Source organism: Anabrus simplex, chromosome 13 (genome assembly GCF_040414725.1).
Source record: "Anabrus simplex isolate iqAnaSimp1 chromosome 13, ASM4041472v1, whole genome shotgun sequence".
Lineage (NCBI taxonomy): Eukaryota > Metazoa > Arthropoda > Insecta > Orthoptera > Tettigoniidae > Anabrus > Anabrus simplex.
The window spans coordinates 53,615,242-53,642,660 of NC_090277.1; positions in this window are offsets into that span (position 1 = coordinate 53,615,242).

Consider the following 27,419-nt stretch of genomic DNA (forward strand, 5'->3'; position numbering starts at 1 on the left):
GACCAATCAATGAACAGAAAGCACTCGATCTCACTTTGGATGATTCGGGCGAGTTCGTGTCTCTGACTCGGATGACTCGGGAGCGCATCAGCGAGTGAGGTCTTATCGCAGTCGGCCATGATTCATCTGGACATACGTCGATTTCTTTATTCGAGTTACAACAGAAAGTCACTCGACTTGACTAGAGTTAAACGAGTTGAAATATTCGACTCGTCACGTCACTAGTTTTCATTCGATAGTCCGGCCACTACAATAACAATAATGGAGTTTCCCTTACCCAAGTAAATAATCAATCAAGATATTCATAATTAAGTCGGTTTCCAAGCTTAATGAGGAATTAAGGAAAATAAACACTCTTTCTCACCCTCACTCAATTTAATGTTATATATTTTTGACTTTATTTTGATATACCATAGCATTGCTATAACCACATTCTTCCTTGTTTGCCTGATATAAATAATTCAGCTCCCTTTCTGAAATTTGCCATTACATGTTGGACTGTAGCGAAACTACGCTGTAATAATACACACAAGCTAATATACTACATGTACATATGCCGCAAGTCAATAAGAATACACAAAGGCTAAGTCTGCAAACCGTGCCAGAGTCGTGACACGACAAGATCAGGTTAGGTTGATGAAGAAATTTCCTTCCATTTCAACTGAATTGATCTTTATAGAGGAGCCAACGTTGCTTTCCTTTTGGGAGGAGATCTTGCATATTTTTCTTGCTTCTTATACATACTAAATGAATTATATGCATAGGAATTGGACGAAATAAGACCGTTTTAATAAAATTCACCGTTTGTTAACTTATTTAACACCAACAACGTTATTAAGTGCATTATACGAATATGCCACAATTCTACTTACCTGGTATCACCCAAACAGATTTACAACTCTACAGATATCCTGGAAATAGTGGGTTCGAACCCCACTGTCGACAGCCCTGAAGATGGTTTTCTGTGGTTTCCCCATGTTCACACCAGGCAAATGCTAGGGCTGTATCTCAAAACAAATCGTATAAAAGAAAATAAATTCGAATTTGTTAAAACAGCCATGCCTTTGCTGACGAGACCTAGTGTTTACATTGCACTATATCTTCTAGTATAGGCTAGAACAAAGTTGTTACTTTCATTGACCTGTCTCAGTCTCATCCTTGGCTTTGACAATATGAAAGTGACCGAGGTATGAGCGATGCTAGTAATGCCATTCCGTATGCAGCCAGTCCCTGTTATGAACGGTGTGGAAATGCTGCTCATACGATCGGCTGGTGCATGCATTTCAATGGGCTAGGCAGACTGATATGTAATAACAACTTGTGGCTCAATAAGGAAAGTAATGGGAAACTACCTCACTCCTTATTTCCCTCGTACGCCTCTTCAGTGATGCCTGGCATCTATGGCAGCTAATGGTAGAGCTGTTGAGGATCCGACCAGCCTTCGGGTTGAGTACTGAACATACATACTAAACATAGCTGTCCGCCTCTGTGTTGGGCCAATGACCTCAATGATAGGTCCCTTTAAACAACAAGCAAAAAGCCGCAGCTGTGGTGCAGTGGTTGCTGTGATTAGCTACCACCACCTCCTGTGGCTCTGGTTCGATTCCCTGCTCTGTCACGAAATTTGTAAAGTGGTACGAGGACTGGAACGGGGTCAACTTAGTCTCGGGAGATCAACTGAGTAGAGGGGGTTCGATTAGCAATTCAGTCATCCTCGAAGTGGTTTCCCCGTTTTTTCCCACCTCTTCTCCAGACAAATGCTGCGATGGCACCTAACTTAAGGCCACGACCGCTTTCTTCCCCCAATCTGCCCATCCCCCCACAAGGCCCCCATTCAGCATAGCAGGTGAGGCCGCCTGGGCGAAATACTGGTCGTCCACCCCAGTTGTATCTACGACCAAATATCTCACACTCCAAGATACTGTCCTTGAGGCGGTAGACGTAGGATCCCTCTCTGAATCCGGAGAAAATTCACTCTTGGAGGGTAAATGGGTATTTTAAAAATAAGATTTATCATCATCATCATCATCATCTGTTTACCCTCCAGGTTCGGCTTTTCCCTCGGACTCAGCGAGGGATCCCACCTCTACCGCCTCAAGGGCAGTGTCCCGGAGCTTCAGACTCTTGGTCGGGGGATACAACTGGGGAGAATGACCAGTACCTCGCCCAGGCGGCCTCACCTGCTATGCTGTACAGGGGCCTTCTGGAGGGATGGGAAGATTGGAAGGGATAGGCAAGGAAGAGGGTAGGAAACGGCCGTGGCCTTAAGTTAGGTACCATCCCGGCATTCGCCTGGAGGAGAAGTGGGAAACCACGGAAAACCACTTCCAGGATGGCTGAGGTGGGAATCGAACCCACCTCTACTCAGTTGACCTCCCGAGGCTGAGTGGACCCCGTTCCAGCCCTCGTACCACTTTTCAAATTTCGTGGCAGAGCCGGGAATCGAACCCGGACCTCCGGGGGTGGCAGCTAATCACGCTAACCACTACACCACAGAGGCGGACAAAAATAAGATTTAAAGAATCTTTATTCACGCGTTTTTATTAATAGTCATTTTAAAAAATATTTTATTGTGAGACATGGTGTGAGGAGCAATGAGCTGAGTCCGGCATTGTTGCCACTCCTCCACTGCCCTCTCTTTTACATCCTTACTACAACCCCTAAATACCCTCATAACCATATTAAGAGATTTGGAACCTTTATTTACAATCCCGTTAATGTAATTATCCCAATGAATATCTGTCCTCATATTAACACCTAGGTACTTCGAGTGATCGCCACGAGGAAATTTCACCTCATCACCGCAGTAGTTAAAACTGAGAGGAATTTTCCTCTTCGTAAAACTTACAACCTGACTTCTCATGTAGACCTGTATGGCCAGTCATACTGAAGGAACTTGGAATAAATTCTGATAACAGCTACTTTAATTATTGTCACAGGCCGTAGTGCACTGCAGTCAATCTAAGCCAGTCAATCCACTGCCAGCTGCCTCTGTGGATCAGTGGTAGAGTGTCGACCTCCGGATCCCAAGATAGCGCGTTCAAACCCGGCAGAGGTTGTCGGATTTTTGAAGGGCGGAAAAAAAGTCCATTCGTCACTCCATATCGTACGATGTCGGCATGTAAAAGATTTGGTGTTTACCCGACAAAATTAATTAAATCTCAGGCATAGGTGGTGGTGGTGGTGGTGGTGGTGATTATTGTTTTAAGAGGAAGTACAACTAGGCAACCATCCTCTATATAACACTAATCAGAGAGAAAAAATGAAAGGGATCCGACATTTCGAAAAATGAAGATATCGGCCAAAGGAAGACAAGGGCCACGAAAGGGCGTGAAAAAGAAAGACTCCCTAGCCCTCGCAAACCTAATAGCGTCGGGGTCGGAAAAGAACAAGAGTTGACCAAGGGAGGTCGGATAGGATAGATGAAAGTGAGGAGCCTGGCACAAGTAAGTGGAAGCAATCCCAGTACTCAGCAAAGGGCCCCGTGGTCGCCAACCCATGCTCCAAAGTTCAGAGCCCCTGGGGCCCCTTTTAGTCGCCTTTTACGACAGGCTGGGGATACCGTGGTTGTTATTCTACCGCCCCCACCCACAGGGGGAAATCTCAGCCATAGACGCCCAAGAGAGTTTCGGTTTACTCGGTCTGTCATCTAGTGGGCCTAGAGTAAAACGGAACATCGAAATTGACGAGTAGACAGCCAGATGGCGTCAAATTGAAATATCTGCACACGGTAGGTGAGGCCATACGATTATTATTATTATTATTATTATTATTATTATTATTATTATTAATCCACTGCCACTAAGGGCGCTGAACGCAGTTCTCACGTGTTATCAAAGCTGTCCTCTCTTGTTATAGCAATATCGTTGATAACACAACATTTAATTGTTTAAATGCAACATTCTTAGTTTCAAAAAGCTAAGTGCTGAACTTCGAGACTTTCATTTTGGCTTCATTGAGTAAATCACGTCACATTTATTCGTTCAACTGTTTCCTTGATGATGATGATGATGATCCTGCTTGTTGTTTAAAAGGGCCTAATATCTAAGTCATCGACCTCTAATGGTACGACATGAAACGCAATATAATAATAAAAGTTAAAATGTTAAAACTCATCCACTGAGTATAATTTTAAAAGTGATAATGATGAATGATTATTTTTTTAATTACCAGTAGATCTAATTCGCAATGCTTTGTTTCCTTATAAAATGATATAAAATAGATTGAATAGGACAAGACATTGTCTTTGAAGTAATATCATATATATCGTTTATATTACAAGTTTAAAAGATATTAAAGTACACAAAACTAATTAAATTAGAGTCAATAGCATAAAACGTAGTTAACAATAAAATAAAAATTAAAAACGAATAGAAAATACACTCTTAAACACGATAAAAACAGGCCTCTATCCCTCATTAAACGGATGTCGAGGTCTGCTGACTTCTCGTCTTCTCGTAGGATGAGGGAGATGGCACTCGGAAGTTTTAAACTACGGCACAGCTCACCCAAGTCCACGCACGCCGCAAATACACACCGTTGGGGAACGGTGGGGGGGAGGGGGGGGGTGTAGGCGTAAGGCTTCCATCTTCAGTAGATAGAAGTGCGTTGCTATACCGTGGCCGATCCGAAGACGGTATAGTACCACTGCTTCTCGCCGAGAAACACGAAGGGAACTCTTCCATACTTTAAAAGTTCGTTTTATTGTTCTCAACTTACTTGTGATAGGGGTGGCCTGCCACTCCATCTCCCAATGTCTCAGCTGAGAACAAATATCACTAGATGAGGCCGGCCCTGTCGTGTAGGGGTAGCGTGCCTGCGTCTTACGCGGAGGCCCCGGGTTCGATTACCGGCCAGGTCAGGGATTTTTACCTGGACCTGAGGGCTGGTTCGAGGTCCACTCAGCCTACGTGATTAGAATTGATGAGCTATCTAACGGTGAGATAGCGGCCCCGGTCTAGAAAGCCAAGAATAACGGCCGAGAGGATTCGTCGTGCTGACCACACGGCACCTCGTAATCTGCAAGCCCTTCAAGGGCTGTAGTGCCATGGGGTTTGGTTTTGGTTTTGGAATCTTGTAAGGCAACGGGGCAACGTGGCCACCTCCTTGCCAGCCCAATGTTTCCTTGATGCTATGTAAAATTTATGCTCCATATCCTGAGGCCGGTTTTCCGTGGTTTTCCATTTTCCTGCTCTAATGTGAATGCCGGGATAGATCCTACTACAAGTCACGGCCGCCAAACCCACTCACCTTCTCCGAATGTCAACGAATTAAATTTTTCTGGTCTCAGAGACGGTGTTGACATTTAGGAGGCCCGCCCTCCCCTTCAGGGACAGAATGAAAACTTCGTAGTAGTAGTAGTAGTAGTAGTAGTAGTAGTAGTAGTAGTCAGTGGTGTGCAGTGACCACGTTCATTACCTTAGCTGCAAAAAATTAAGCAATCGCAGTCCCACCACATTATCACTTCCAAACTGGTATCTACGACACCAGCAGCTACAGCAGTTTGTAAACTGTGTACTTACAGTTTCACCTGGTGTCACTTCGTAATGGCTTTCACAGTGATATACTGGAACTTACTTTTTCTTTTTAACTTAATAAACCTAACCTAAAGTGATTCAGTAAACGTTAGCAGGTATTTTACTGTAGCCTATGTTTTAGAGTTTCACTCGCTTACTTGTGTAGGTAGAACGACGACAGACGTGGGAAAATTTTCCCGATGACGAATGCCACACAAATCGCGAAAACTTCACCCAAAATACAGCAAAAATACAACGAAAATTCACAACCCCTACCATCATTACAGGCAAATCCACGAAGACACAGCAACAAAATATAAAATTATTGTATGTATTGTGATAGTACATATATCACACCCCCGAATTATATGTAGAAGTTAGAGATATTATTGTCAGTATTCGATTTATTATTATTATTATTATTATTATTATTATTATTATTATTATTATTATTATCAGTATTTCATTTGTATATTTTGCCATTTATATTGGTAAGCTGGAAGATATCCACATATGTAGGTATGAGTAATTTGTTTTGCACGAGTGGGAAAACATTGCTTTAATAACTCTGGTAATTTGGGTGAGTCATGTGGATACCCCAGTGTTTGTTGTGATGTACTTATGTCGGGATATTCAATGAGTCATGTATATATCCCAGCCTGATGAGATGAGCTTGTTGTTGTATTAGGGAAGTTCGTTGACTCATCCGAGGCAAACCCCAGAGTTTGTTTATCTCTTGGGAGCAAGGTCTTGACAAGAGGTTCACTCATGATTGGCTGGCAAGCACCAATCCAGACGTATCATCTGAGAGGAGGGGGATGTTGATGTCTATAAAGGTTGATCATACGGCGGCAACCGAGGTGATTGTAAGGGTAATTGTAAAGGAACGAGAAGGAAGATAACTACAACCAGTGACACTGTATAAGAGAACTACAACTGACGCACTGTACGGGAAGGAAGTGGTGCTGATACACGGTACTGGAGTGACACGGCTGCAATGGACTGGACTTCAAACGTTCGTGGAGTGTAGTCTTGTTATGTTCGTGGAAAGTGGCTGATTGTGGAGAGTACTTGCGCATTAAGTATTGTAGCACTTGTGGCGGCCTAGCATTGTATATTGGTGAAAGCTATCTCAGACTTTCCATAATTTATGTTGAGGATCGACAGACGTGTGTATGTATCTTTACAACAAGTGTTAAAATATGTGAACACAGTAGTACAAGGTACAGTATCTGTGTGATGTGATAACTGCCGATTATGAGAATCGGTAAGTCGAATTGATATAGAGACAGTGAAGGGTATTTATCTTCATACATGTACATTGTTCATCGGACTATCTACAAATGGTAGCTTAGTTCTCGCTTTCGTTTTCCCACGATTTTCATTATTGTTGTTGTTGTTGTTGTAAATATGGAGTCTTCCAGCTATATTTTATGTGTGTATTATATGTATAATGTTGTATGTTGATGAGGTGCTCATGCACGGAATTTGTTAAGAATATAGTTAGCTATTTTAGAATCAGTTATTGATGAACCTAGGTGCAGTTCCTACCTAATTAGTCGTTTTCAGGAGGTTAGGTAAGGCCTGCAGCAGATGTACCAGTACGCAGCGTTATGTACACGCCCTGGGATATACAGTTTATCATGTTCTTACCTAAATTCGAGTGATCCATTCTGGTGAACTCTGGCGCCCATACTACGGACATTTCGGTTAATTATGCTTATTAATTTTATTAAGTTTTTGAGTAATTTTATTTATATATATTTTTATTTATGATTTTATTTATTATTATAATCAAAAAGTTACAGTATGTCAGTTCTTACCTCTCTTCCTCAAATACTGTATTCCGTGAAATATTAACGGGCTTTTGGTTCACCCTGTAATTCGCGCTTGGCTCCGAATTCATGTTGGGAACCTAAAATATTTTTCCGTGTGTCAGTCAATGAATAGATCCTAAAATATTCGTGTATATGTCGAAAACAAAAATAAATAAAAAGGTCAAGAAATTTGATTCGATGAAGATGTTCTGAGAAGGTGAGGCAGGTTGACAGTCGTAGCCCCTAGGAATTACCCCGGCATGGATGAAAAACCACAAAAGACCATTCTCGGGATATGGAGCAACCATTATACATAGCACTACAGAAACATAATGAGGTGGTCATATTGCCCCTGTTGCCTTACAAGGTTCCAGCTAGTGATATTCGTTCTCACATGAAACGTTCTGTGGTGTACTAATTGGAGATGGAGTTGCAGGTCGCTCCTCTAGAAAAACATCTGTTGACAAACATAGCGGTAGCTGTTATCCGCGGTTCAATATTAATTTTAGGAAACCATGTATACAGTCAATAGCATCGTGTGCGTACTTCTTGGTTCTTAATTCCTTTTTGTACTGTATGTGAAAGACATTTCATATTCCATGCTCATATGATTTATTACATAGTATTTTTATAATCTGTAGGTTTTGCATTGAAAAATGAAGTATGCTTCGTCGTAGTGACAAAAATAAACAATATATTTTATAAAATGGCTGTATTTATATTAGTAAGACGACGTAGGTCCGCCTCTATGGTGTAGTGGTTAATGTGATTAGCTGCCACCCCTGGAGGCCCGGGTTCGATTCCCGGCTCTGCCACGACATTTTAAACATGGTGCGAGGGCTGGAACGGGGTTCACTCAGCCTCGGGGGTTCAATTGAGTAGAGGTGGGTTCGATTCCCACCTCAGCCATCCTGGAAGTGGTTTTCCATGGTTTCCCATTTCTCCTCCAGGCAAATGGTACCAACTTAAGGCCACGGCCACTGCCTTACCTCTTCCTTGTGTATCCCTTCCAATCTTCCCATCCCCTCACAAGACCCCTGTTCAGCATAGCAGGTGAGGCCGCCTGGGCGAGGTACTGGTCATCTTCCCCAGTTTCATCTCCCGACCCAGAGTCTGAAGCTCCAGGACACTCCCTTGAGGTGGTAGAGGTGGGATCCCTCGCTGTGTCCGAGGGAAAAACCGATCCTGAAGGGTAAACAGAAGAAGAAGAAGAAGAAGAAGAAGAAGAAGAAGAAGAAGAAGAAGAAGAAGGTGATGTAGCTTCTTGTGTGCGGTGCGACCCTATCTTACCCTAGCTAGCTGGTCTCTCGTCATAATACGCTGTGAATCTCCAGGTTGGCCCACACCCTGCCGCGCCAGGTCAACGTGGCAAGCGTCAACTCAGTAACTTTAATTCCTCTAGGGTAGCCCTCTTTCGCGCCTGCAAGAAAACCCAGCTCACTGAAGAGAGTTGGACTGTTGTAGAACTAGCGGATCGTCGAAATAGCTGTTCGCTTGATTAAGCTGTTTGCAGTTTTTTAATTTGATTGAAAATATTTTAAGGAATAATATCAAGATGTAAATGCAAAATTTTTTGCCCCAGCTGTGCTGAGGTAGATGGGGTTCAGCGCATGCCACTGATAGTAGTAGTAGTTCCTGTTACATGTTTCACAACGGTAACACTTGAGGCGTAGTTCAGCCGATAATGGCTACTCAACAATATCTAGCTTCAGTACCGATCGCAGGGTATAATCTTTAAAAGATGAGATTAACGCTGCCAACGAGCGTGTTGGCTTATGGAAATGAAGGTTTGTTCTTGAATACTATATCATTGTTTTGTCTTCATTTCGTGGTGTAGTTGTGTTCGATTCTCAGATCTGTCATTGTCGTCACAGTTCATTAGAAGTACCTGTCATTACGGTTTGTGTTTCGTTCATTGTGATTCTCCTGATTTAGGATTGATGCCGACAGCTGTCTGCCATCATTGTCTCCAGGAATCCGGCTCTGTTATTTAGTTTCTAGGTGAGCCATTCCTAGACTCTCGCAGCAGGGCAGAAGCGAAAACCCATCGTGAAATGATCGGCGCTGTGGGTGGGGGCGGTACAATAACACACACGGTGTCGCGTGCCTATCGTAAGAGGTGACTAAAAGAGTCCCTAGGGACTCTCAACTTGGGAGTGTGGGTTGGCGGCCATGGGGCCCTAAGATGAGTCCTGGAATTGCTTCCACTTATGCCAGGCTCCTCACTGTTATCTATCCTATCCGACTTCCCTTGGTCAACTCTTGTTCTTTTCCGACCCCGACGGTATTAGGTATCGAGGCCTAGAGAGTCTTTCATTTCCACGCCCTTCATGGCCCTCATCTTTCTATTGCCGATACTTTCATTTTTCGAAGTGTCGGATCCATTCCATTTTTTTCTCTCAGATTAGTGTTACGTAGAGGATGGTTGCCCAGTTGTACTTTTTCTTAAAACAATAACCACCACCACCACCACCACCACCACCGGGGCTCAGGAAAACTTTTAGTGTCCTAAGTGGTGACTTCCATGAATAGAGCCCGTAATTGGTAAGAATGCAAACTTTGCCGAACCGAGTAACAAGTTTTAGTCTATTTCGCACAACGGTTATGCTGTGAGTGTTGCATAAACAGTAGGGGCATGGCCCATCAGAACCCCTAGAAGTAATGTTACTCTCACTACATAGCACAAGAACGGGCTAGTCGACACTTCCTAATAACCAAATTACGTAGTTTGAATTGTAACCCTAGAACTGGCAACTACCGAATATTCGACACTCTGATCGACATATTCGTATTTTTTCTCGTAATTTCCTCATTTCTTCAACAGGTATTATGACAGTGTACTTCTTGTCGTTCTCGATGTCGACAACAGCCATGAGTTCAGTTTCATTCATATTTACAATCTCTTCGGGCGCAACTTCACAGAAATAAATGAGTGCAGTTTCTCGACCATCTGTTTCAACGCCGTTTCTGCAGTGTTTGTTAACAAACCTTCACTGGGGCCCGCCTCCCCCTTCAGGGAAGGAATGAAAATATTTTAGTGGTAGTAGTTATTTTATTCTGTATATATAGTATTATTTGATTGATTATATGCATTTTTGTGTACAGTGTGTGTCTAAATATGGCATCCTCACTTCATTACCGAAAATTAGAAATTAAGTTAAGTGGTGTAAAATTTGTTGGCAGATGAAAATGACGGGTCTCACTTTGAGGTTATTGAGAATGAACCGACAGATTCAAATTGTAAATGTTTATCGGCTATTTGTTTCGAATCAGATATCGGAAGGAGAAAGTAATGAATAATAATAATAATAATAATAATAATAATAATAATAATAATAATAATAATAATAATAATAATGTTATTTGCTTTACGTCCCACTAACTACTATTTCGGTCTTCGGAGACGCCGAGGTGCCGGAATTTAGTCCCGTGGGAGTTCTTTTACGTGCTAGTATATCTACCGACACGAGGCTGACGTATTTGAGCACCTTCAAATACCACCGGACTGAGCCAGGATCGAACCTGCCACGTTGGGGTCAGAAGGCCAGCGCCTTAACCGTCGGAGCCACTCAGCCCGGCGGGAAAGTAATGAGGAACTTCCCATAAGGCAACCTACCATAACAACGTGGTCTAAGGTCACACCTCCAAATGATTGCATAAGTAACCAAAAACTAACCCTATAGCACTGCATCCTTGAAGGGACTTGGCCTACCAAGCGACCGCTGCTCAGCCCGAAGGCCTGCAGATTACGAGGTGTCGTGTGGTCAGCACGACGAATCCTCTCGGCCGTTATTCTTGGCTTTCTAGACCGGGGCCGCCATCTCACAGTCAGATAGCTCCTTAATTCTAAACATGTAGGCTGAGTGGACCTCGAACCAGCCCTCAGATCCAGGTAAAAATCCATGACCTGGCCGGGAATCGAACCCGGGCCCTCCGGGTAAGAGGCAGGCACGCTACTCCTACACCACGGGGGCTACAAGTGATTGTATGAAAATACATTGTTCCTAACATTTTCAAGAACATACCTCTCAGAGTGATGAAACTTTTGCCAGTGAATTACAGATAAATGATTAACAATCTGCATATCTCAGTTTGTTTGTGACATGCCCCAGTTTAGTGTACATATGATCGATAATTTTATTATTATATTGAATTTATTAATTACACTTTTGAACAGACTGTTCACTTTTCTAGTCAAAACATTTATGTAATTTCGTGTCAACACGACAGTCTTCAGTGCATTAGCTTACGTAGATATATAAAACTTCGTAGAGATTTTTTTCGTATCTTGCAGATATTTTGTATTTTATTTAGACATATAAAGCTGCCAGTTCTAGAGCTAACCTATTACTGCCTCAAAATCCGGAGTCTATTCATGAGTAATAGTGTCGGACAGGAATGTGTCAGCTGTGGGTAACACCAGTAGCGAGAAGGCTGGCTTCAATTTCAGTTTTTATTTATTAGGCTGTGTGTAAGGAAAACAGAGAATATACTCGAGCATAATTTACATGAGTCCGCCTCTGTGGTGTAGTGGTTAGCGTGATTAGCTGCCACCCCCGGAGGCCCGGGTTCGATTCCCGGCTCTGCCACGAAATTTGAAAAGTGGTACGAGGGCTGGAACGGGATCCACTCAGCCTCGGGAGGTCAACTGAGTAGAGGTGGGTTCGATTCCCACCTCAGCCATCCTGGAAGTGGTTTTCCGTGGTTTCTCACTTCTCCTCCAGGTGAATGCCGGGATGGTACCTAACTTAAGGCCACGGCCGCTTCCTTCCCTTTTCCTTGCCTGTCCCTTCCAATCTTCCCATCCCTCCACAAGGCCCCTGTTCACCATAGCAGGTGAGGCCGCCTGGGCGAGGTACTGGTCATACTCCCCAGTTGTATCCCCCGACCAAGAGTCTGAAGCTCCAGGACACTGCCCTTGAGGTGGTAGAGGTGGGATCCCTCGCTAAGTCCGGGGGAAAAACCGAACCTGGAGGGTAAACAGATGATGATGATGATGATAATTTACACGATGCCAGTTGGACGGTAGGTGAATATTCAACTAGCGTCCAGCAGCTGGATAGACAGATTGACAGATTTTCTAGCGCCGTGTATAAGGTGCTAGCAACAGCGATGGCAGTCTAAGCTGGACAAGCTAGACGTCAGCTCAGAGGGCATATGAGTCTCTGGTAAGACCCCAACAAGAGTATGGTTCCAGTGTATGGGACCCTCACCAGGATTACTTGATTCAAGAACTGGAAAAAAATCCACAGAAAAGCAGCTCGATTTGTTCTGGGTGATTTCCGACAAAAGAGTAGCGTTACAAAAATGTTGCAAAGTTTGGGCTGGAAAGAACTGTGAGAAAGGAGACGAGCTGCTCGACTAAGTGGTATGTTCCGAGCTGTCAACAGAGAGATGGCGTGGAATGACATCAGTAGACGAATAAGTTTGAGTGTTGTCTTTAAAAGTAGGAAAGATCACAATATGAAGATAAAGGTGGAATTCAAGAGGACAAATTAGGGAAAATATTCATTTATAAGAAGGGGAGTTAGGGATTGGAATAACTTACCAAGGGAGATGTTAAATAAATTTCCAATGTCATTGAAATCATTTAAGAAAAGGCTAGGAAAACAACAGATAGGGAATCTGCCATCTGGGCGACTGCCCTAAATGCAGATCAGTATTTATTTATTTATTTATTTATTTATTTATTTATTTATTGATTGATTGATTGATTGATTGATTGATTGATTGATTGATTGATTGATTGATTGATTGATTGATTGATTGATTGATTGATTGATTGATTGATTGATTGATTGATTGATTGATTGATTGAACCTTGTCGAAACGTCCGAGGAGAGAAAAATTTAAATTTAAAAGACCGTAAAATCTTTTGCATTGGAGTTATGTGATGATTTAGGTACTGGAATCGTTGATCAAGTTCATAATCAATGATCTGCAGGACAGTCGCCCAAGTGGCAGATTTCCTATTCATTTTTTACCTAGCATGTTCTTAAATGTTTTCAAAGAATTTGGAAATTTATGGGACATTTACCTTGATAACTTATCCCAATCCTTTGCGCTTGGTTCTGTACATGAAAACTTTTCACAACTTGTCCTCGAATTCCAACTTTATCTTCATATTATGAAATTTCCTACTTTTAGAAGCTTCGCTCAAGCTTATTCCCCTGCTAATATCATTCCACGCCATCTCTCGTCAGACAGTTCGAAACATACTACTTAGACGAGCATCTCGTCTCCTTACTCCTAAGTCTTCCCACCCCTAAGTTTACAACATTTTCCTAACGCTACTCTTTTGTCGGAAATCACCAGATAAATCGATCTGCCTTTCTTTGGATTTTTCCATTTCTCGTGTTAAGCAATGCTGGTGTGGGTTACTGAAATCATACTCTCATTGTGGTCTTACCAGAGACTTATACACCCTCTCCTTTACATCCTTACTACAACCATTAAATTCCCTCATAACCGTGTGAAGAGATACGTAACCTTCCTTAACAACCTCGTTAATGCGATTACCCCATTGAAGGTCATTAAGAGATTAGTCCTATTTTCTGAGAAAATAATTACAGAAAACTTGAGATCTGTAGTAGAGGTGGTTTCAGAGAAAATGTACCCAAGTACTCCTTTCAAATCCCTAGGAAAAAAATGATTAAAGATATAAATTATCAAGATATAATTTCACAAATTAAGCTACTGTATGCCTCCGTAAATGTATTATTCGTGGTTAAACATTAATCCAAATCAACAGCACGATTCCATTCCAGAGATATTAATAGTGGTTTTGTCCATTGTCAGGAGTTCGCTGTAGTCGTTAGCACCTCCTTAATGTTTCAGGCACATTTTAAGTTTTGTGATGGTTTTTTTTCTGACTAAAGCAGACTAATATTTTATCCACATTTGACCAATCTCTCTTTTTTTGTTTTTTTTGTTTTTTGTTTTTTACAATTTGCTTTACGTCGCACCGGCGCAGATACTGTAGCAGTAACGGCGCTAAGAATCTATTTCCCTCCCCCCCCCCCGCAATAATTGAAAATGGGCCCCTCGGTTCCTGATAAGGAAAGTTACAAGTTTATTCCGTAGTGCATACATACATATCTTTATTACCCACCCTAGTGTACACCATCGGCTTACAGGTAATAAAGACAGAGCGAAACACAGAACAAACAAACCATAGGCACTACATCTCTCCTAAAACTACTTAACTAAATTATCTACCTCTACATCTACTCAGTGTCCTCCCATATGTACGCGGATAGCCAGCATACGTGCAGGAAACACCGCACTACAAACTACCCTATTAGTAGACTGGTCGCTGCGTCAGCCCTGGTATGGAATACATGCCCACCAACCCGCTGACCGCAGCCACCAGCCTCGCCACGTGACTGTGACTGTGGTGCAGTTAAACAGACTATCGACCATATCGTCACCGAATGCATTGGAAGGGCATTCGCTGGATCTAGCCAGGACTTTGTGGTGGCTTCTGCTGAGGCCATACAATGGCTAGAGAATTTAGATCTAAATCTTTGAACCCTTTTGCTTGCATGATTGTTTTCAATGTTATGTGTATATTTTATAATTATGTATATAATGGTTTGTGCTTACTGTTCATTTATATTTAATCTTTGTATTGTTTTGTGTACGTTACCATTCGCTAATAATAATAATAATAATAATAATAATAATAATAATAATAATAATAATAATAATAATAATAATAATCTCACCTACACTTTCTGACACTGTATTCTTATTCCGTAGTACAAGGTTGTATATTATTGCAGTGAACAGCAACGATAATAATAATAATAATAATAATAATAATAATAATAATAATAATAATAATAATAATATAACTAAGAATATAATATAACTAAGAATACTTACAACAAAAAGTGCTTGTCAAGAAAAAATAAAGCACTACAACACAGTAGTGAAACCAGAATGCCTTTATGCCAGTGAATGTTTAGCATTGAACTGCAAGCTTGATAAATTAGAAATATTAGAAAGAAGAAGAAAATATTAGGTCCTCTAAGAATTGCAGAGTTTTGGAAATTAAGAAGTAACAATGAAATTTACCAGAACGTAGAAAACATATCAGAAACCATAAGAAAAAGGAGATTGCTATTTCTTGGACACATTTACAGAATGGATGACAATAGACTAACTAAACGAATCTTCATGTACCTTTTGGGAAAAGAAATCAACTACCACCTGGATTCAAGAAGTCAAGAAAGACCTGGAAAGGAACAACATACGAGAAGAAGAATTATTGGAAAGAAAGATTTTTAGGAAGAAAGTCTTACAAATGGAAGGATTCCAAGGGAGGAAGGAAAAGAAAACAGGCACAAAGTGGACTGAAGACAGGAAAAAGAAACACAGTGAAACAATGAAAGAATAATAATAATAATAATAATAATAATAATAATAATAATAATAATAATAATAATAATAATAATAATAATAATAATAATAATAATAATAATAATAATAATAATAATAATAATAATAATAATAATAATAATAATAATAATAATAATAATAAGAAGAAGAAGAAGAAGAAGAAGAAGAAGAAGAAGAAGAAGAAGAAGAAGAAGAAGAAGTTGCACAATTTAGTTTCAAATCCGCAGGAATAAAAATAATACACGTATATGGTCCCAACACACACACATATTCAAATTATAGTAACGAAAACACGCTGACCGTCACAATGAATCCTCTTTTTCAGTCATTGACTGGGTCAGGGATGGAATGAATGAAACAGATATAGACTATTACTACGATGGAGTCGCCACTCCCAAAGTGATTTTTATTAATGACTGATAGATGCTATGAAATGAGAATGGAGAGTCTTACTGGAAAGAAAGATGACAGGGAAAACCGGAGTACCCGGAGAAAAACCTGTCCCGCCTCCGCTTTGTCCAGCACAAATCTCACATGGAGTGACCGGGATTTGAACCACGGTATCCAGCGGTGAGAGGCCGACGCGCTGCCATCTGAGCCACGGAGGCTCTCCTGACCGTCACAATATTAAGAAATAATCTTGTTCCTAGGACCAAGTAATTTACTACTATTTATTATTCAACCGTCCATCGTTGGCCTACTTAGCTACACTGACTGTGGAGAGTTATAAACAGGCTCGAAACTTAAGTATTCGGAGTTCAGGTAAGGAGAATGTCCTTGTTATCGCATCTTCGCTGAGTACTGGGTTCTCAAAACTTGCTAATTACTTCAAAAGCCTTGTTGATTGTTGTGAGTGGCAGCAAGGGATGGTTATTATTGGAACAGGTTGGGAAACCCACATTCTTTCAGAAATAACTATTGTACTCTTACTGACGAAAGAAGCTCTGCATTACGACGGCCTAAGTTTGTAATAACCCTCTGTAATACAAATAATTCTGTGTTGTGTGCTGCCCTTTATCAATATGTAAAATCACTCTTCAGTTACTGAATTAAGAAACAGTCATGGGCCCCTCAAGACCCGCGGGGTCTGCGGGGTCCTTATTGCCGCCACTGTACTGTAGGCCTTAGAGCGACGATGGGATAGGAAAGGCCTAGGAGTGTGAAGGAAGCGGATGTGGCCTTAATTAAGGTAAAGCCCAAGCATTTGCCTGGCGTGAAAATGGGAAACCACTGAACACCATCTTTAGGGCTGCTAACAGTGGGGTTCGAACCTACTAATCTTCCGGATGCAAACTCACAGCTGCGCTCCCCTAACCGCACGGCCAACTCGCTTCGGCCCAAACTTTTGGTAATTTGTGAGAATAATGCTCGTAAGCCTATACTTACTGCCAGTCCCAAGTCCTGAAAGGAGAAGGGGAATTTGATTACAATGACTCGCTGAAAATGTTCACTCTCTCAGGTAAGAGGAGACAATGAACATTTTCATATTACCGTCAAGACAGTTTACCTGTTGTATCCGTACAGTTGATTAGTTTGGACGTATCCTTTGTTCGAACATTGTAACCAGACTTAGTTTGCTCTGCAATATATAAATAAATGATATGTATAGTGTCTAAATGTATTCAGACCGGAGGTGCTTCTTGTGAAGTCTAATGTAAGACTTTGAATACGTAACTCAGTAGCAGTAATGATTGGATATTACTTTTGCAAATGTATGCGTCAGTCATGCTCAGCGCTGCCAAAACAGTTTTATTGTTGCTAATTAATTGGTATGAAGCTCGGCAGCGACATGTTTCATCTTTATGCCGGTCGTTAGTTATTCCCTGACAGAATAATTTCATGTGTCAAGCTGCAAGCGCTTTCGGCTGCATTCTAATTCACGGCTGTAACTTGAGCCAATTACGTCGTCAATGAAGCTCTTACACATAAAGAAAGGATTACTGAATCTTCTGGACGTACAAGGTTCGAAAGAATACGTTAGATACCAGCAAGTAAAAGGGGTTTACTATGAACACATAATTGCTGAACGTTGGAAGGAGGTCAGTGATGCTAGTGGTAAATACAGTTCCTCTTCCGTCGGCTATTCGCTTGTTTAGGAAAGATAAAATGCACACAAAGAATGTCATTAAATTCCTCTTTGTGAGAATGAAATGAAGCCGCAGGGGCTCTGAACTTTGGAGCGTGGGTTGGCGACCACGGGGCCCTTAGCTGAGTCCTGGCATTGCTTCCACTTACTTGTGCCAGGCTCCTCACTTTCATCTATCCTATCCGACCTCCCTTGGTCACTCTTGTTCTTTTCCGACCCCGAAGCTATTAAGTTTGCGAGGGCTGGGGAGTCTTTCATTTTCACGCCCTTCGTGGCCCTTGTCTTCCTTTGGCCGATAATTTCATTTTTCGAAATGTCGGAGCCCTTCCATTTTTTCTCTCTGATTAGTGTTATATAGAGGATGGTTGTCTAGTTGTACTTCCTCTTAAAACAATAATCACCACCACCACAAGAATGAAATGATGTTCTAAACATGTCTTTCAATAAAATGTGTGAAGCGATGTTACCTAGCAACCGTGCAGGCTGTGATGTGAAATGTTGATCGATGGCCATGACATACAGATCCACGGCCTATGCAGCTCTCAAGGTACTGTTGCTAGGTAACATGGCGTCACACATTTATTTACATGACACTATTTCATTACACAAATTTTCGCATGATCCCACCACTAAAACCAGTGACGGTTCGTGGATGAAGGGCTTTAGGGCGCCTCCCCACCGCCTTTTCAAAAACATTTCACGTTATTTCACTCTGTAACTGATTACGTAAAGGGATGTACAAATGCAGTGAATCGTACTTATTAAGTGTGATATTCAGTTATACACTGTTATCTTTATTATTTTCCACGAACCTGCTACGCTGGCGTAGCAGGGGGAGAGGTGATACTCCCACATGGCGCGTCCCAGGTGGCGGATAGGGGGGTCCTAACCGGCTTGCCGGCGGACTTGAGGGAAATAATATACCTCTCGCGGACCAAACACACTACCCCCTGCGGGTGGGGGACGCACATGTAGAATACACCCGCGCTATCCCCTGCCTGTCGTGAGAGGCGACTAAAAGAGGCGACCAAGGGATGACGGAATTAGAACCATGAAACTACTTTTGATTAGTACCATCACGCGGGGAAAACCATGGGTCGCCTTTTCTTGCGAGTAGTACCACTATGTTAGGTACACAATAGGTTTGTGCTTAGTAGCAGCAGCGAGAGGCTCACTGTGTGTTTCCAGTACCCGTGAGTCGTACCCATGTGAGCAACACCGCGGGTCTGGGCGTAGCCTGTGAGTGGTACCGCTATATGAGCGGCACCGTGGGTCAGCGTTGCCTGTGATTAGTACTCACTATGTGAGGAGCACCACGGGAATACCGGCGCCCGTGATTAGTACACCTTGGTGAGGAACCCCATCGGTTTGCGTTGGCTATGAGTGGCGCCATTGTGTGAGAACACCATAGGTCTGCGTTACCTGTACGGCGTACAATACTTGTGAGTTGTACCATCATGTGTGGAACACCGTGATTCTTCGCTACTTTTGATTAGTACCCCAACATGACAAATACCATGGTTCTACTTTACTCGCGACATGTACCATTCTGAGGGGCCTTAGATCTGGATTTTGGACCCCTATCGACATCAAGATTCCTCGATTCAGGATTGTGCTTTTTGAGTGGTCCCTTGGTCAGTCATACATTAATTATGATGTTTTTTGAGTTGGATCCACTGTTTTTTTGTTTGCTCGTTTTTTGTTGTTTTTTGTTTTTTGGTTCATGTCCATCCCTTCCTTTTTCACGACATTTTTTTAAATTTTATTTTGGTCAGTGGATGAATTTTATTTTTTATTCTTTTGTTATTTCATTTTGTACCATTACGGGCCGATGACCTCGATGTTAGGCCCCTTTAAACAACAAGCATCATCATCATCATCTTTATTATTTCGGCAGTAAACATTTTGCTTTGCATTTTTCAAGAAAATTGCAAAGGCTATCAGACCGTGGCTGCTTTCCAGCAAGCAGGATGTTTTCTCTTTAGTCTTGAGGTTCTCGGACTGTGGCAGCAGAGCCCTGAGTAGGTCCCTAGACTTAGCAAGTGAGCGGGGTGCGGGGAGAGCCTGGAAGGACAATGTGGGCTTGTCAGAGGAAGGAAGAGTGCAGGCGGGTGTATGGTCTGTCCGGCAGAACCCTCATCAGACCCGCGCAGCTGTGAGCTTGCATCCGGGAGATAGTGGGTTCAAACTCCTCTGTCGGCCGCCCTGAAGTTGGTTTTCCGTGGTTTTCCATTTTCACGCCAGGAAAATGCTGGGGCTGTACCTTAACTAAGGTCACGGCCACTTTCTTCCCATTCCTACCCCTTTCCTATCCCATCGTCACCATAACATCCATCTGTGTGGGTGCGACGTAAAGCAAGTTGTTAATAAAAAGAGGCCTTTATTTGACATATGGTGGTAGATCGAGCTTCCCTTTCATGCTGTAGTTCCTTTGAACCTGTTCAACGTTCCCGTCTGTGCACTCAACTATAGTAGATATCATTGTGTCATCAAATTTCCCAGCATTCTTTAGGTGTTTGGCAAGCTTCGCAACACCTTTCGCACAAAGTAAATGCGTGACGATATTTTGTCACCGGGTTTGAACATTTCTGGGAGGATTAGCTTTAGGCCACTTGGAAACTCCATTTTTCCCTAGAAAATAAGTACTGTCATTTTCTCCTGTTTCAACACTTCTGTCTCCATCTTGTTAATTGTCTATACTTTCCATTGTAGTTCTTAGAAAATATTCCTCCTCATCACTATACAATCACCTTCTTCATCACCGTCATCATCTTCAAGCAAACTCTGCACAATCCTTCTGTCTTCAAGGCGATCAAGGTTATATCTTCTCTTCTTTCCACTCATTTTCAGGCCTAAAAATGTGAAACACTTTGCGTTTTAGCAAGAAATCATACAATCTGAGACATTCTAAAGCAGGGCCTCTCAGGGTGCATGCACTGTGCACGGTGCAAAAGACGACTTCGCTTGGTTGCCCAGAGTGCAGACCCCCACTCCTCGATTTGGAGCAATAGCGCTGTCTCTCTTTTTGCCCACGCCTGTCTCGTTCGCTCCCCCTGTCTCCCTCGTCCTCACTTGCTCCGTAGCGCTCCAAATCCGAGCCGAGTTGAACCGAGCTTAGCCGAGTAACCCAGAGACGAAGCGTTGGTCCGAGCCGAGCCGAGTGAAACCGATGCACAGTGCACCAAGCTCTTGCGCCTCGATTTGCACGTGTGAGATTTTGGGCGTTTGAGAGGCCCTGTTCTAAATAATAATTAACCCCATGGCACTACAGCCCTTGAAGAGCCTTGGCCTACCAAGCGACCGCTGCTCAGCCCGAAGGCCTACAGATTACGAGGTGTCGTGGGGTCAGCACGATGAATCCTCTCGGCCGTTATTCTTGGCTTTCTAGACCGGCTAAATAATAATTGCTGCATAAATATCGAAGATAGTACTTCAAAACGAAAACTTACTTTGTAGCAGTGAAGTTCGCGTGGCGTCTATCAGACGCCGTTGACACTTGTGTTACAATAACTCACCACCACACGAGTTAGACTAACACAGGCGCACTGATGCTTTATTATGTTGGTTGTGAATAATTACTTGAAAGGTAGACGGAATTTGCAGTCAGTGGCCTTGATAATTTCCTTGCAATGACTGAAATAAACTAGTGTGGTGTCTCTCAGACGCCGCGTAACCACTCCAGGGTTAAGTACAGATCAAAAATGCCCCAACCGGATACCAGTGGGATCCGAACCCACAACCTCCCGATGTCAATGCGGTCGGAAAAATTCAATAATCAGAAAGAGTAAAACTACAATGAAATAACCTTTGGCTTTTAGTGCCGGGAGTGGCCGAGGACATGTTCGGCTCGCCAGGTGCAGGTCCTTTATTTTGACTCCCGTAGGCGACCTGCGCGTTGTGTTGAAGATGAAATGGTGACGAAGACGACACAGACACCCAGCCCCCGTGCCGGCGGAATTAACCAATGATGGTTAAAATTCCCAACCGTGCTGGGAATCGAGCCCGGGTTCCCTGTGACTAAAGGCCAGCACGCTAACCATTTAGCCACGCAGCTGGACAGAGTAAAACTGATACTTCACACAGGTTCATGATTATTTTGTATAAACAGAACATGGAGCCGTTCTAACTAATATCAATAGGCGCATTAAGGTCTGATAATGGAAACAGTCTTGGTTTGGGGTCAGGAATCTCTCCTACTTGTTGTTTCCTTAGAGAACAATAATGACCGTTCCAGTAATAGCGAAATATAACTGTTATATTCTTTTTTAAGTAACGGTGATCTTGAACGTTCCTGGAAAAGTGTTCTCCATCGTAGACCAGCAGGAACGCACTCTATGGTTAGGCAATTATTACTAGCGCTCGTGGTGATGGTAATGATAGTAATCCGTGCAGGCAGGCGAGCGTGCTATTGATTGTCAATAAGCAAGTAATTATATTGCAATGCGAAGAATAAGGTACTAAATTGTTAAGGAGAGGAACCTTGTAGCCACATTACTGACCAAATGAAGCGTGACTCCAAAAGTACTCTCTCGTAATCCACATAGTACTGTTGAAGGTTAGAGACACACAAAGGTTAACCAGATTCCTTTATGAACAAACCTATTAGATATTTAGATGAATGTGTATCGCAAAGATGGTCATAACCACTGACTCTACATTTCTATTTAACCCCGATCATTCAAGAAGAGTATTCATTTCGAAAAAATAGCTACGATGGAAAATCTGCTTCTTGATTTGCTCTTAGTAAAACTGACAATCGGTTTGTTCACATAAAATAAATATGTTTAAGCATTATAGTTTATATAAATTGTCGCTTCATGTAAAGAGTTTGGGACATCTTCATAATCAGCTCCATGTACTGTACATGTTGTTAGTAATAATATACCCCGATCCCTCTTCCTTGAAAGCAAGTATAGAATATATCCACGATATTCACTGTCGTCATAAGAGGTGACCACGGGGTAATTAACTAAGTCCTGGCATTGCTTACACTTACTTGTGCCAGGCTCCTCACTTTCATCTATCCCACGGGTCTCCAATTTATAAGGGTTCGAGGAACACATTTGAAACCTTAGGCATGATCGCATGCGGACTTTAAAAATAGACCAAATTTCTTAAAATTTCGCTAATAGAACAGATGTTCCAGTATGAAATAGTATGTATAGTTTAATTGAAATGAAGGTTTAATAATTTTTAATTGCTTAAAGCACTATTTTATAATTTCATAAAATAGTGAAATTAAAAGTAAACCCCATTATACACAGGACAATTGAATTTGGAAGAAGAGCACCCAACAATGTCAGTTCATTGGAATTATGTGGCAAATGACAGAACATTTTAAAATCTTAAAGGCAAGCTAAAAATAAAATTAAAGGACAATTTAGTGGGAATAGTGTGAAGGGAACAATCATATACTGTACAGCTGTAAGAGCCTAAATTACCAGCAGTGTACTTCCAGGAGTACTTCTCTGAACATTTCTCTAAGTATGCAGCACTGTGTACGAGCCAGTACTACCGATGAGGGAAGAACGAAGAATTGAAACCGCTTCTTACACCAATGGCAATTAAAGTATTTCTTGGTATTCATTGCACGTTATGTTACATAAAATATCTACAGTTACCTCATGAAGTTCAAAAATTCGTATGAATTCATAGCCATTTTTATAATGGTCAAGACCTAGCAGTGGTATTTGTTAGAGCTCGTTTTCCGCCGAAGTTTGGATTTTAATTATTTTAAATAAAAAATGATCGACTTAAAACAGGAAATAATATTAAAGGATGAATTAGTTCTCATTTAGGTCCATAAAAAACCAAACCCTATGGCACTAGAGCCCTTGAAGGGCCTTGGCCTACCAAGCGACCGCTGCTCAGTCCGAAGGCCTGCAGATTACGAGGTGTAGTGTGGTCAACACGACGAATCCTCTTGGCCGTTATTCTTGGCTTTCTAGACCGAGGCAGCTATCTGACCGTCAGATAGCTCCTCAATTCTAATCACGTAGGCTGAGCGGACCTCGAACCAGCCCTCAGTCCAGGTAAAATCCCTGACCTGACCGGGAATCGAACCCGGGGCCTCCGGGTAAGAGGCAGGCACGCTACCCCTAGACCACGGGGCCGACTCAGGTCTATAAAGGGTATACAAATTAATACAGTTCTGAACGAGCTATGAATTATGTTTTTCGAAATTTTCTTCACATTTCTTAAAATATATTTTAAAAGCACGCGGGCCGTCATTTGGAAACTCCTGATCTATCCGGCCTTCCTTGGCAAACTCTTGTTCTTTTCGACCTCGACAGTATTAGAGCATTCGAGGCCTAGTGACTCTTATTTTCAGCCCTTCGCGTCTCTTGTCTTTCTTTGGCCGATACCTTTACTTTCCAAAATGTCGGTTATACTTCCTCTTAAAACAATAATCACCACCATCACCACCTCCTGGGTTGGAGACTTCGGGGTAAACGAGTCTGGCATTGTTTCCATTTACTTACACAAGGCTTCTCAAATTTGTAATCCTTTCTGTTTGACTTCCCTTGCTTATACCTGGTTTTCTTCCGACTGCGATGGTATTAGGTTTCACTTTCACACCACATGTTATCCGCTTCCATAGCGTAACGGTATTAGCTGCCGTCCTCGGTAGCCTGGGCCTCGATTCCCGGTACTGGCAGAAATTTAAGATTGGCAAGAGGGCTGATGTGTGGTTGAAATGGTACATGCAGTTCACCTCGATTGGGGGTGTTCCTAAAAAGAGCTGCACCACTTCGGGATGAGGACACGAAATCATCCGGGATAGTTGGTTTTCTTCAAATTTCACCTGTGGGTGGGGGCGGTAGAATAACAGCCTTGCCTGTCTTACGAGACAACTGAAAGGAGTTCCAGAGGATCTAAACTTGGGATAATGATTTGGTAACCACGGCGTCCTTAGCAGGGTCCTGACATTGCTCCCACCTACTTTCATCTATTTTAAATGTAGTTATTAGTTATAGGCTTAATTTAGATGTAGGGGGTGTCCTAGCATGTGGGCTGGTCATCCGCCTATGTTGAAGGCAGCTTAGTAGATTTAGTTAGGGGTGGTGCCTTGCATGGTGTCTGGTATTCCGCCCGTGTGGGGGGGGCCACCAAGTTAGTTGTAAGATTAGAGGGTTGTAGGGTTGGCCCTTACATGTGGACTGGTCATCCGCCCGTGTAAGGGCCCGCTTAGTAATTTATTTGGTGTGTTTTTAGTTCTGTCTATAATTGTTCAGTTTCACTGGGTTTAATGGTTCTTTGTTTTATGTAATAGAATTGTGAACATATATCTGGGCTAAATGCCTGCAATGTTCGATAATATATAATTTCCATTTATTTTGGAAAGACCTGTATTTACAGGCTGCCGCTAAGAACAAGGTAAAACATATCAATTTTATGTACATGTGTATTAATAAAAGAACATTCAAAATTAGCTGTAGAGGTGGTGCCTTATGATCTTGACGGAGGCTCGGAGGACGAGGGTCGCGATTTCCGGGATGAGCTTCATTGGGAGTTGGAAGCGCTTCCATGTGGCGACGAAGTGACGAGGTATGGTACCGCGTGCTCCGACCATTATCCCTATTATTTCAATTTCCTGAAGGTGGTATTTGGATTTGTAGTAAGGGATAGTTGGTTTGTATTTGTTAATCTTTTCTAGATTAACCTCTTCTGGCTGACCGCTATGGTGCTCGAACCTGACCGTCGGATCTAATATGAATCCTTGAGAGCTGTTTTCTTTAAAGGCTATGATGTCAATTCTTTGCGAACTACCATTTACGGCCAGTCCGTGTACGTCCTCATGTACACTGAATCCCTTCTTTCTCAGTTCTGCGGCAATGAAGGATGTGATCTGGTGGTGCCGCGTGTTTCTAAGGAGCTCCCCGCGTGTGTAGAATCCCAGGACATGACCAAGAGTTTCTTTCTCTCCGTGGCAATGCCGACAGAGGTTGTTGTCCAGGGATCTGCCTGGCATCGAGCGCACCGCAGAAACATTAGCAGTCATCTTTATAGCCTCTCTCCACTCATTACAAGACAGTCCGGTATGATCTCGCACCCAAGAGTTTGCTGGTGTATACTCTTTGTAAAGTTGTACTCCGAGTCCCTTTTGCGGTAGTGAACACCAGGAGGTGAATTCATGTTCTCGTAGCTCTTGACGGATCTTCTTAGTATCGTACAGGCCGTTCTTGGCGGTTATTTTCTGGGTATCAGCGTTTGTTAGTTTTAGGCGTTCTATACATTCCTGACTCTCCGCGTGACAATCCCTCGAAGCGACACCAAGTGGATGTTTAGTCTTCAGCAAGATATTGCAGGCATTAATGCATTGTAGGTAAACTTCCCACGAGGTTTTAAACAGAGCGAGTCCTTTGTATTTCTTTCCGGTGTACATCATGCCATCTGGGGTATCCGTCGGCAACTGCAATATCTCCTTTGTTGCACTTTTAATCATTTTATCGCTATCGGATAAAAATTTCTGTGCAATTTTCTTGAAACTGCATGTCAGGAAAGGGTATATCAGGATGGGACAGATTGAGGAATTTAGTACTATGAGCTTTTGGTCTTCCTTAAGCAGTGGTGACGATGTTAGAAGTTGGAGCTTATTGTGAAGGTCTTTCATTACAGCAGTCTCGTCGAACACTAGAGTACCCCTGAAGGTAGTTCCAAGGTAACGAATTTGTTCGCCGTCTCCGATTAAGTCAATGCTACAGTCTTCTTCCACGGATAGCGACCCTTGCTTCAACTCACCTCGGATTACACATATCCCTGTACACTTCTGTGGATTGATATCAAGACCAATTTCTTCGAACCTCCTGCGGGCTAGTCGAGTAAGATCTAAGGTGGCTTCTTTGTTCTTCCCGATGATGACGGTGTCATCGGCAAAGCCCATTACGGTTATGGATGGTAGTTCGGGTGACAGAGATGCCCCGTAATGCCGCGAGAGACTACTTCGCTTAGCTCGTCTAAGATAAGATCTACGGCTAAGTTACAGAGGGCTGGTGATAATGGAGATCCCTGCATCACACCTCTCTTTATAGGGATAGGTTTTGTTCTACCCTTCTGCGTTTCGATTTGAGTGACGTTCCCGGTCTGAAGGTTGAAAATTATGTCTCTGAGTTTTGAAGGTATTCCTTCGGACTGTAGAGTTTTTAGAAGGTGGCTGTGACCGATACTGTCAAATGCCTTTCGAATGTCGAAGAAAATTACCGTGATGTATTCTTTCCTCTGTTTAGCAGATTTTAACAATGCGCCGAGAATGGAAGTATTTATAATGGTGCCTGGAGTTGAACAGAATCCTCGCTGGTGTTCATTATAGTGGATGTACTCACGTAGGCGACTGTCAAGTACTCTTTCTATTACCCTCCTAATGACTGAACAGATAGTGATGGGTCGCCAGTTCGATACGGCCTTCGGATCGCCTTTCTTATATAGCAAAATTGTTCGTGTCTTCCGCAGACATTCGGGAATTTCGCCAGTTTGTACCATTCTGGTTGCTATTTTTGCGATGATAGCCTGTACGTCGTGGTCTTTAAGGGCTCTCATCAAAACACGATCCGGGCCCGGTGCAGTATCCACTGCGATATGATGGACGGCAGCGGTAAT